Genomic DNA, 12,411 nt, shown 5'->3' on the forward strand with positions numbered 1-12,411 from the left:
ATTGCCTTTTTGGTCTAAATCTGAAGTCGTATCTTCCTATAACTTTCAATTTGCACATTCATTCCTCCTATAATTAAGTTAGAAGGGAAATGGTGTCACGGGGTAAGCTGCACCATGTGGTTCACTACTCCTATCCCTTATTGCCATCAAGACCCTATGCATAAGGGGCGCCTGGGTGGCTCAGTGGATTAAGCCGCTGCCTTTGGCTCAGGTCATGATCCCAGAGTCCTGGGATCGAGCCCCACATCGGGCTCTCTGCTCAGCAGGGAGCCTGCTTCCCTTCCTCTCTCTGCCTGCCTCTCCACCTACTTGTGATCTCTGTCTGTCAAATAAATAAATAAAAAAATCTAAAAAAAAAAAAAAAGACCCTATGCATATAAAATGCAAGTGCTGGACACAAGAGACTTGAGGAATCATCTGGTGGCTCTCTTTCCCTTCACAGACGAGCAAACAGAAGCTCACGGAGCCAGCATGGTTTCAGACAAGGGCATGAGTTTTGGTCTCAAATGGAGCCAGGGTTCAATTCAGTTTTAGCAACTGTGTAAACTTGGAGAAGTTACTTAAACGTTCTGAGCCTTGGTGTTCTCTTTGTGGAATGGGGATAATAATACTCGACTTCTAGGAATGGTATGGAGGATTAAATTAAAATTATGTATTTGAATGCCTGATTCACAGTAGACACTTAGTATTTCTTTTTTCTTTTTTTTTTTTTTAAGATTTTATTTATTTATTTGACAGAGAGAGACCACAAGCAGGCAGAGAGGCAGGTAGAGAGAGAGAGAGGAGAAAGCAGGCTCCCTGCCAAGCAGAGAGCCCGATGCAGGACTCGATTGCAGGACCCTGAGATCATGACCTGAGCTGAAGGCAGAGGCCTAACCCACTGAGCCACCCAGGCGCCCCGACACTGAGTATTTCTTTGTCCTCTTCCCTATTAAGGTAGTTAGGTAAATTAGTGGCAGAAACCTTCTTCTAGATTTCAAATGAAACAGATTTCTATTTTGTGCTATTTCTATCATAATTTGCTAATGAGTCACCAAGGAAGCTTCAGTACTAGAACTGAAATCCCTCACTTCACCCCATTTGCTACTTTTGTCAGTGGATAAGACATTTTTATCCAAGGCTGTATCCACTATGGTTTGTCCTGGCAGAGACAGAAGACACAGAAACAATTTCCCAATTACCACTTACCAATGGCCTAAAACAAGGGTGAGCATGATTAGATCATCAGCGACAGTTTATCAATCACTAAGCGATATATTCTGGAGTTAATAGGCAAATCTTCATTACGGACCCCATTATCCCAGAAGTCTTTAGCTCATGCCCCTTAAGCACATGTCTGCAGAAGATTCTCCTCACCCCACTTTTCTGATTTCAGCTAACCCCCATTTCCCTTCTCTACCAACTAAATGAGAGGCTACTTTTACTTGCTTTTTAAAAATCATAGTTCATTTATAGATAATCTATTCCTATCCACTATTCTAATAGTTCTGGGTTTTTTGTTTGTTTGTTTGTTTTTGACTCTATTATTGGATTTATTTTAAGGATCATGGAGGCTGCAAATACAAAATCTTCAGGGTGGGCCAGTGGACTGGAGATCCAGGAAAAGAGTTGATGTCTAATAGTTTTTTATATGCCTTTTGGAACTTAGTTTTCTGGAATAAAACTCTCTGAATCTTTGAATGTTTCCTTGGTTCCCTTCCAGGGTCTCTGTGCATAGTAACTCCTTTTATCTTGTTACTCTAGTCCAGAAGTCAGAAAACCATGAGCCTACAGGCTGAATCCAGGCCTTTGCTTATCTGTATACGGCTGATGAGAATGGTCTTAATATTCTTAAATAGTTGAAATTCTTTATCAGGCAGGAGGACCTTCATTTGGAGCCCACAGATTGCAGGAGACATTATTCTGAATCCCATGAAATCCATTACTTCTCATTCAATGGAGTAGATATTGTCTAAAATTCACCTCTAATACCTTTGCCTGGGGTTCCATGTATTCACATTGTACAACAAAATAAAATTCACAGCAGCTAACGTTAAGTCTAATTATCTATTGGATAAAAAAGGAAATCATATCTAATTTTAGTTATTGAATTTAATAAACACTCTCTCTCTTAAATAAAAAAAAGTTATACACAATAGGAAAAAATACATATAAATAGAAAATAAGCAGTAAAGGGTCGCCTGGGTGGCTCAGTTAGTTAAGTGAATGACTCTTCAATTTGGCTGGGGTCAAGATCTCAAGGTCATCAGATTGAGCCCCCCCTCCCACCCCCTGCAATCAGGCTCTGTGCTGGGTGTGGAACCTGTTTAGGATTATCCCTCCCTCTGTCCCCCTCTCTCCCCACCCCTACTCTTTCTCTCTCAAAAAAGAAAAAAAAAAAAAAGAAGAAGAAGAAAAGAAAAGAAAGAAATTAGAAACAGTAAGGAAAAGGAGAATGCGAATGTGATAACTGTAAAAGTTAACATAATAACCATGATTACCTTTAAAATTAGACCCTGGTATACCCTGGCAGTTAAGATAAAGAGAGAATCATTTAGAAGTGGCATGATATACCAAACTTCATTTGAGAGATACCAAATAAGCTAATATTATAAAGTTTACAAAAAGAGAAAACATAGGAGAATATCTTCATGACTCAGAGATTTCTTACAAAGGACACAGAAAATATTAGCTATAAGAATTAAATAGAGTTCTGGGGAGGAGCAAGATGGCAGAGAAGTAGAAGACCTAAATTTTGTCAGGTCCTAGGGGTTCAGCTAGATAGTTATTAAGCCATTCTGAACACCTACAAACTCGACAGGAGATCAAAGAGAAGAAGAGCAGCAATTCTAGGAACAGAAAAGTGCACACTTTCTGGAAGATAGGACATGGGCAGAAGTGAACGTGAGGTGACAAACAGGGAGATAGACCTGGGGGGGAGGGGCAGGGACCCGGCAAGCAATGGAGCAGCTGAGCACAAAATCGGAACTTTTAGAAGTCTGCTCCACTGAGGGACGTCAATCCAGAGGCTAAGTATGCGGTGGAGCCCTGGCAGGGACAGCGTGGTCTCAGGACTCTTGGGGTCACAGAAAGACTGGGGGTGGGGGTGGGGAGGTGCCTGAGTGTGGCAGAGCTCCCAGGTATTGGAGCGGGGAAGCCAGCTACAGAGATGGAGCCGAGGAGTGAACTTTCAGCTTAGGGTTACCTTAAACTGTGACCGAGGCACAGTCAGACAACTGCTCTTTGAGCAGGGACTCCACAAGCAGCAGATCCGTGGAGACTCCTTCCTTCCTCCTCTGGGAGGGGCGGTGTGGGAATGTGCTGCAGGAATCTGCTTGGTTTGGAGACTCCAAACGTGCCCGAGCACCAGAGACAGAAATGTTCGGTCCCAGGCCAGGTGAGCTTGGAGTGTGACAGTAGACCAGGGAGATGGGAGGGACTGACTGCTTTTCTCTGAGGGTACACTGAGGAGTGTGGTCCTGAGCTCTAGGCACCTCTGGGCTGGAGATTGGGAGGCTGCCATTTTCATTCCCATCCTCCAGAGCTCAGGGAACAAAATCTCCCAAGCAAGAACCCGAGCAGAGTACTTAGCCTGGCCCCTGGCAAGGGCAGTGCAATTCTGCCTGGGACAAAGACATTTGAGAATCTCTGCAAGAGGCTCCACTCCCAGAAGATCAGCAAGAACATCCAGCCAAGACCAAGTTCACCGATCAATGAGAACTGCAGAACTCCAGAGGGGAAAGCAGCACATAGAATTCATGGTTTTTTCCCATGATTTCTTAGTCTTTTAAAGTTAAATTTTTTTAATTTTATTTTTTTCTTATTCTGTCTTTTAAATTTTTTCCTCTTTCCTATTTTAACCTTTTTAACTGTTCTATCTTATCAATATCTTTTTAAAAATCTTTTAAAATTTTCATTGTTATAGTTATATTCTGTCCCTTCATTGTATTTAACCTTATTTTTTATATACATGTAAGTTTTTCTTTCTTTAAAATTTTGGGATACAGTTTCTTATAACAGATCAAAATATACCCTAAATCTAGCATATGGTTTTGTTCTAGTCTCCAGCCTGATCACTTTCTCTCCTTTTTTTCCTTCGTTCAACCGACTTCTAATCTTATCAATTCCTTTTTTAGAATCTTTTAATTTTCATCTGTACAGTCATATTCCATTCCTTCATCATGTTTACCTTTATTTTTGTATGTATATTTTTCTTTCTTTAAAACTTTGGGAGGCAGTTTCTTCTAACAGACCAAAATACACCCAAAATTAAGTGTGTGGCTTTGTTCTATTCCACAGTCTGATATATATATAATATACTACCCCCCTGGGGGTCGAGACTACCCTTTTAGTATTTTATTCTCTCATTCATCTATTCTTAACTGGATAAAATGACAAAGCATAATATATTCAGAGCACTGAGAAAAATACACAGCCAAGAATACTATATCCAGCTAGGCTGTTGTTGGAAATAGAAGGAGAGAGAAGAGTTTCCAGGAAAAACAAAAATTAAAAGAATTTGCAAACTGCGAACCAGTCCTACAGGAAATATTGAAAGGGATCCTCTAAGCAAAGAGAGAGCCTAAAAGCAACAGACCAGAAACAAACAGAGACAATATACAGTAACAGTCACCTTATAGGCAATACAATTCCACTAAATTAATATCCTTCAACAGTTACTGTAAATGTAAATGGGCTAAAGGCCCCAATCAAATGACACAGGGTATCAGAATGGATTAAAAAACAAGACCCAGGGGCGCCTGGGTGGCTCAGTGGGTTAAGCCTCTGCCTTCGGCTCAGGTCATGATCCCAGGGTCCTGGGATCGAGCTCCACATCGGTCTCTCTGCTCAGCAGGGAGCCTGCTCCCCCCTCTCTCTCTACTTGTCTCTCTATCTACTTGTGATCCCTCTCTATATATCAAATAAATAAAATCTTTAAAAAAAAAAAGACCCACCAATATGCTGCCTACAAGAAACTAATTTTTTAAATCAGTCTAAAGGACACACCCAGATTTAAAGTGAGGGGGTGGAAAATAATTTACCATGCTAATGGGCATCAAAAGAAAGCTGCGGTGGCAATCCTTATATCAGATCAATTAGATTTTAAGCCAAAGGCTATAATAAGAGATGAGAAAGGACACTATATCATACTCAAAGTGTCTATACAACAAGAAGATCTAACAATTTTAAATATCTATGCCCCTAACATGGGAGCAGCCAACTATATAAACCAATTAATAACAAAATCAAAGAAACACAACAACAATAATACAATAATCATAGGGGACTTTAACATCCCCCTCACTGAAATGGGCAGATCATCCAAGCAAAAGATCAACAGGGAAATAAAACCTTTAAATGACACATTGGACCAGATGGACATCACAGATATATTCAGAACATTCCATCCCCAAACAACAGAATACACATTCTTCTCTAGTGCACATGGAACATTATCCAGAATAGATCACATCCTGGGTCACAAATCAGGTCTCAACCAGTACCAAAAGACTGAGATCATTCCCTACATATTTTCAGACCACAATGATTTGAAACCAAAACTCAACCACAAGAGGAAATTTGTAAAGAACTCAAATGCATGGAGGCTAAAGAGCATCCTACTAAAGAATGAATTTAAAAAATTCATAGGAACAAATGAAAATGAAAACACAACTGTTCAAAATCTTTGGGATGCAGCAAAGGTGGTCCTGAGAGGAAAGTATATAGCAATACAAGCCTTTCTCAAGAAATAAGAAAGGTCTTAAATACACAACCTAACCCTACACCTAAAGCAGCTGGATGAAGAACAGCAAATAAAGCTTAAACCCAGCAGGAGAAGAGAAATAATAAAGATCAGAGCAGAAGTCAATGAGCTAGAAACCAAAAGAAGTAGAGCAGATCAACGAAGTTTGATCTAGGAGTTTGTTCTTTAAGGAATTAATAAGATTGATAACCCCCTGGCCAGACTATCAAAAAGAAAAGAGAAAGGACCCAAATTAATAAAATCATGAATGAAAGAGGAAAGATCACAACCAACACGAAAGAAATACAAACAATTATAAGAACATATTAGGAGCAACTATATTCCAGCAATAAGACAATCTGGAAGAAATGGATGCATTCCTAGGGACACATAAAATACCAAAATTGAACCAGGAAGAAATAGAAAACCTGAACAGACCCATAATCAGTAAGCAGATTGAAGCAGTAATCAAAAAATCTCCCAACAAAAAAGAGCTCTTGGCCAGATGGCTTTCCAGGGGAATTCTACCAAACATTTAAAGAAGAATTAATACCTATTCTCCAGGAACTGCTCCAAAAAATAGAAATGGAAGGAAAACTTCCAAACTCATTTTATGAGGCCAACATTACCTTGACCCCAAAATTAGACAAAGACCTCACCCAAAAGGAGAATTACAGACCAATATCCCTGGTGAACATAGATATAAAAATTCTCACCAAAATACAAGCCAATAGGATCCAACAGTACATTAAAAGGATTATTCACCATGACCAAGTGGGATTTATTCCTGGCCTGCAAGGTGGTTTCAACATCTGCAAATCAATCAACGTGATACAATGCATTAATAAAAGAAAGGATAAGAACCATATGATACTCTCAATAGATGCTGAAAAAGCATTTGACAAAGTACAGAATCCTTTCTTGATCAAAACTCCTCAGAGTGTAGGGATAGAAGGTACATACCTCAATATCATAAAAGCCATCTATGAGAAACCCACAGCAAATATTCTCTCTCTCTTTTTAAAAAGATTTGCATTTATTTATTTGACAGACAGAGATCACAAGTAGACAGAGAGACAGGCAGAGAGAGAGAGAGAGAGAGGAAGAAGCAGGCTCCCCACTGAGTGGAGAGCCCAATGTGGGCCTCGATCCCGGGACCCTGGGATCATGACCTGAGCTGGAACCAGAGGCTTTAACCCACTGAGCCACCCAGGCACACCAGCAAATATCATTCTCAATGGGGAAAAACTGAGAACTTTCCCCCTAAGGTCAGAAATACGACAGGGATGTCCATTATCATCACTGATATTCAACATAGTACTAGAAGTCCTAGCCTCAGCAATCAGAAAACAAAAAGAAATAAAAGGCATCCGAATTGGCAAAGAAGTCAAACTCTCACTCTCTGCAAAGGATATGATACTTTATGTGGAAAACCCAAAAGACACCACTCCAAAAACTGCTAGAACTCATACAGAAATTCAGTAAATTGTCAGGTTATACAATCAATGCACAGAAATCAGTTGCCTTTCTATACACCAACAAAAAGACAGAAGAAAGAGAAATTAAAGCGTCGATCCCACTTACAATTGCACCTGAAACCATAAGATACCTAGGAAGAAATCTAACCAGTGAGGCATGGAATCTATTCTGAGAAAACTATAAAATATTTATGAAAGAAATTGAGGAAGATGCAAAGAAATGGAAAAGCATTCCGTGCTCATGGATTAGTAGAACAAATATTGTTAAAATATCTATGCTACCAATAGCAATTTACACATTTATGCAATCCCTATCAAAATACCATCAACTTTTTTCACAGAAATGGAACAAATAATCCTAAAATTTATATGGAACCAGAAGAGACCCTGAATAGCCAAAGAAATGTTGAAAAAGAAAACCAAAGCTGGTAGCATCACAATTCCAGATTTCAAGCTCTGTTACATAGCTATAATCATCAAGACAGTATGGTCCTGGAACAAAAACTGACATATAGATCAACAGAACAGAATGGAGAACTCAGAAATGGACCCTCAACTCTACAGCCATCTAATCTTTGACAAAGCAGGAAATCCACTGGATATTCTTTCCAATGGAAAAAAGACAGCGTGTTCAACAAATGGAATTGGGAAAATTGGACAGCCACATGCAGAAGAATGAAATCGGACAATTTCCTTACACCACACACAAAAATAGATTCAAAATGGATGAAAGACCTCAATATGAAACAGGAATCCATCAAAATCCTTGAGAAGAACACAGGCAGCAACCTCTTTGACCTCAGCTGCAGCAACTTCCTAGAAACATCACCAAAGGCAAGGGAAGCAAGGGCAAAAATGAGCTATTGGGACTTCATCAAGTTCAAAGGCTTTTGCACAGCAAAGGAAACAGTCAACAAAACCAAAACACAACCCACAGAATGGGAGAAGATATTTGCAAATGACATATCAGATAAAGGGCCAGTATCCCAAATCTATAAAGAACTTATTAAACTCAACACTCAAAGAACAAAGAACCCAGTCAAGAAATGGGCAGAAGACGTGAAAAGACATTTCTCCAAAGAAGACATCCAAATGGACAACAGACCCATCAAAAAGTGCTCCACATCACCTGACATCAGGGAAATACAAATCAAAACCACAGTGAGATACCACCTCACACCAGTCAGAATGGCTAAAATTAACAAGTCAGGAAATGACAGATGCTGGCGAGGATGCAGAGAAAGGGGAACCCTCCTACGCTGTTGGTGGGAACACAAGCTGGTGCAGCCACTCTGGAAAACAGCATGGAACTTCCTCAAAAAGTTGAAAATAGAGCTACCCTGCGACCCAGCAACTGCACTACTGGGTATTTACCCTAAAGAAACAAATGTAGTGATCCAAAGAGGCACGTGCACCTGAATGTATACAGCAGCAATGTCCACAATAGCCAAACTATGGAAAGAACACAGATGTTCATCAACAGATGAACTGTTAAAGAAGATGTGGTATATATATACCATGGAATACTATGCAACCATCAAACCCCCGAAATCTTACCATTTGTAATGACGTGGATGGAACTAGAAGGTATTATGCTAAGTGAAATAAGTCAATTAAAGAAAGACAAGTATCATATGATCTCTCTGATATGAGGAATTTGAGAGGCAGGACTGGGAGTCATGGGGGAAGAGAGGGAAAAATGAAATAAGATGGGACCAGGTAGGGAGACACACCATAAGAGACTCTTAATCTCAGGAAACAAACTGAGGTTTGCTGGTTTGGTGGGGAGGGACAGGGTGGCTGGTTATGGACTGGGGTGGGTATGTGCTATGGTGAGTACTATGAATTGTGCCAAGACTGATGATTCACAGACCTGTACCCCTGAAACAAATAATAAATTATATGTGAATAAAAAAATTAAATACATTTCATCAAAATTATAAAGTGCTCAAGATACTATTAAGAAAATGAAATAGTACACACTTGCAGAAATACTTACATTACATATAGCAAACAAAAGATTAATAATCATAATATATAAAGAACTGTACTACTCAATGATAAAAAACCAAACAGTCTAAAATGTTTGAAGTGGGTAAAAAACTTGAACAAAAGGAAGATGTATGAATGGCCGTGATATACATGAGAAAGTGCTCACCATTCTTAGTCATCAGGGAATATGAATTAAAATCAAAATGAGATATGTACCCATTAGAATGGCTGAAATTTTAAAAATTGATAACGTGAAAAAAAAATTGATAACGTGAAATATTGGAGAGGATTAGAAGCTTTCCTATGTGTGTCAGACGATACAATCACTCTGAAAATACTGAACATACCTACCCTTTCATCTTCCAAGAGACTTGAAGAAGAATTTTCACATTAATTTTACTCAAAGAACCCAAAGTTGGAATCAACCAAAATATTCACCAGTAGGAGAATAGATACACAAATTACAGTAGATTCATTCACTGGAAAATCCCTCATAATAAAAAGAAGTGACAGGGCGCCTGGGTGGCTCAGTGGGTTAAAGCTTCTGCCTTCGGCTCAGGTCATGATCCCAGGGTCCTGGGATCGAGCCCCACATCGGGCTCTCTGCTCAGCAGGGAGCCTGCTTCCTCCTCTCTCTCTGCCTGCCTCTCCACCTACTTGTGATCTCTCTGCCCGTCAAATAAATAAATAAATAATCTAAAAAAAAAAAAGATGTGACAGTTAAACATGCAATAGCATGATAAATCTCAAAAACATTATGCCTAGCAAAGCAGAAGGCACAAAAGACCATATACTCTGTTTTTCTATTTATATGAAGTTCTAGAACAAGAAAACTAACATTTGGTTAGCTAAATCAAAACACTATTTTTTTCTGGAGGGGAGGGAGGGGTAGGAGATTAACTGGGAAGAAACATGTGGGAACTTTCTGAGGTGACAGGGGTATGGATTACATGGGTGTGTGCATTTTTGTCAAAATTCATCAAGCTGTACACTTAAGAGTCATGCATTTCGTGCCTTGTCATTAGAAAAGAGACAAAGTTTTTCCTTAGTTACTTAATTGTTGAAACAAACAATGCTCACAACTACAGTTTGAAAGCAAGTTATGGAGCCGATCTTATATGTCTAAGGCCCCACAGGGCTCCTACACATCCTGACTAGGACATCTTTTTGTTCTCACCATCTGGAGTCAGGTGATCTCAACTAGTTTCTCCCTCTTTGGCCACAGGTAGCCTTTCCTGGCTGGGGACCGGCAGCACCTCTATCACGTGGGGACTTGTTAGAAATGTCCATTCTCAGCCCTCAGGAGTCCCAGGGGCTGGGGTCCAGGACTTCACCAGGCTTCACCAGCCCCTCAATGATTGTGATGTGCATTACAGCGTGAGAAGCTCCTCTGTCCTGCAGTTTGAGGTGGTGAATGAGGAAAGAGATCTTTCCGGGAGCAGCAGACCACTGGGAAGGTGCTGCAGCCTGGAGTGCTGAGGGACACACGAGCCCTCGGTTGGGAAGAACCATTTCGGATCCAGCTAGGAGATGCCAAGCGAGCACCAGAATTTGCCGAGTGGGCACAAGGATTCTGAGCACCGCGACTGTACCATAAGGCGGCTAGAGTCTCCGTCTCAGAGAAGAGCAGGGCCGGCCAAGAAACAAAACCATTTCTCCCACTTCCTCTTTCTCCTCTTTCCTGACCCAGTGACCCTGCTGACCTGCCCGCCAGATTTAATTACAGCCTGGGAGAGAGAGTCCAGTGTTTGGGTTTAAGTTCCCTAAGGAGAAAATGACTTATTTCGGCTGATGGGAGATCAGCACTCTAAAGGGCAGAGGGACTGCACGGCAGGGCAGCCCAAGTGGTCAGCACTCTGGGAGAGCTTCCAGCTGGCCTCCAGGATAAGCCAAGAAGAGAACAAGGAATGACCAAAACAGGTCGTTCACTTTGCTGGGATTTACGGCGTAGCCAGGAATAGCCAGAGGAGGGCTGGAGCCCTGCTCATGCCCTATGCCAGCCCGCACGTGCACTTGAAGCATTGTTGCTTACCACTCTGGTTAGCAACATATAAAATGTGTGTGTTATATGTGCCAGGAAGATACAGCAAGGCGAGCTCCTTAGGATAAAAAGGAATCTTATTTGGTTTCCAAAAAGTTGTGTTTCTGGTAACCAGAACAAATCACTGTCAAATAGTTCATCAACAAAGCCAACAGAGGTGTGTCTGGGTGACTGAATAAGTGAAGCATCTGCCTTCCACTCAGGTCATGATCCCAGAGTCCTGGGATCAAGCCCTGCATGGGGCTCCCTGCTCTGCGGGAAGCCTGCCTCTCCCTCTCCATCTGCCCACAGCTCCCCCTACTTGTTCTCTCTCTCTCTGACATATAAATAAAATCTTTAAAAGAGAGTCAATAGAGAGACAAATAAGCATATTTACCTAAAATAACTGACTTCTTAACCAGCATAAAAAGAAAACAATCAAATCTCTACTTTAAAGAGGTTTAAATCGAGTACAAATTTATTTATAAGTAAGCCTTTATTATTTGAATACTTTTCAATATGCAATTCTGTGTGTTTATACACTGTTTCATGTGGTAAAAGATACTGTCCAGACACATGGAAAGATACTTGAATACCCATGTATATTGTAACATTAGTCACAATAGCCAACACATGTAAGTAACCCAAGTGTCTGTAGATGGATGAATGGGTAAAGAAAAAAATGGCATATATGTATTATAGACTACTATCTAGCCTTAAGAAGGAAATTTTTCCATATACTAAAACATAGACGAAACTTGAAGACATTATATGATGTGAAATAGGCCAGTTACAAAAAGGCAAATACTTGTTTGATTTCACTAACCTGAGGTACTTAAAGTAGTCAAACTCGTAGAAACAGAGGGTAGAATGGTGGTTGTCAGGTGCTCAATGTTAGGGAAATGGAGCATTGTTCAATGGGTACAGAAGAGTTTGGGATGCCTGGGTGGCTCAGTCAGTTAAGCGTCTGGCTCTTGATTTCAGCTCAGGTCAAGATCTCAGAGTCATGAGATCAAGCCCCATGTCCAGCTCTACGCTGAGTGTGAAGCTTGCTTGAGATTCTCTCTCTCCCTCTCTCTGACTCCCCCACCCAACCTCATTGTCATTCATGCTCTCTCTCTCTCTCAAAAAAAAAAAAAAAGTGGGTACAGAGTTTGAGCCTTGAGGTAGAAGATTCTAGAGATCTGTGGTACAGCAAT

This window comes from Meles meles, chromosome 11 (assembly GCF_922984935.1).
Source record: "Meles meles chromosome 11, mMelMel3.1 paternal haplotype, whole genome shotgun sequence".
NCBI classification, from domain to species: domain Eukaryota; kingdom Metazoa; phylum Chordata; class Mammalia; order Carnivora; family Mustelidae; genus Meles; species Meles meles.